This window comes from Mandrillus leucophaeus, unplaced genomic scaffold, assembly GCF_000951045.1.
Source record: "Mandrillus leucophaeus isolate KB7577 unplaced genomic scaffold, Mleu.le_1.0 Scaffold314, whole genome shotgun sequence".
In the NCBI taxonomy this organism is placed as follows: domain Eukaryota; kingdom Metazoa; phylum Chordata; class Mammalia; order Primates; family Cercopithecidae; genus Mandrillus; species Mandrillus leucophaeus.
This window is the reverse complement of record NW_012103299.1, coordinates 288,088-288,718: the sequence shown is the minus strand read 5'-3', so window position 1 is coordinate 288,718 and position 631 is coordinate 288,088.

The window sequence follows — 631 nt, the reverse complement described above, 5'->3', positions numbered from 1 at the left end:
TGGGGGCGGCGGCGGCGAAGGCCAGCTCTGAGACAGCAGAGGTTGTGGCAGACGCGGCAGAAACTGCCTGCTCGATTGCAGGCGCGCCCTAGATGGCGTCGCCGTTGGCCTTTGCATTGTGGGGCGGGAAGTTTTCTGTAGCCATCTCCGGCGTTCTTTATAGGCAGCGGCCTAGCGAGGGAAACTACAACTCCCGGCAGGGCTCTGGCTTGCTCGTCGCTATTTCGCGGGGCAATATGGGAATTGTAGGCGCACTCCTCGTGATCGCTGCAACCCGCCTGGCCTTCCCCGCCCACTCTCTGCTGACTTCCCGTTCGATCAACACGTCCCAGGAGTGCGTGATTGTAACAGTCATCTGTGGAGCTGATTAAAAGTATAGATTACCAGAATTATTTCTTAAAGATTTTGACCCAGTATTTACGGATCGAGACCTAGCAATCCGTGCTTTTAGCATGCACCCCCATGTCCTCCTTGAACAACATGTTCCGGGAAATTCCGGAAAAGTTGAAACAGTCAAACTTCTATTGTTCAGAAATTTGTGGGTTTCTCTCCTTTTGGTGTTAATAGCAATGCATACTCATTTTAGAAAATTGGAAAATAACGGAAAAGTGTGAAGAAGAAAATAAAAGTT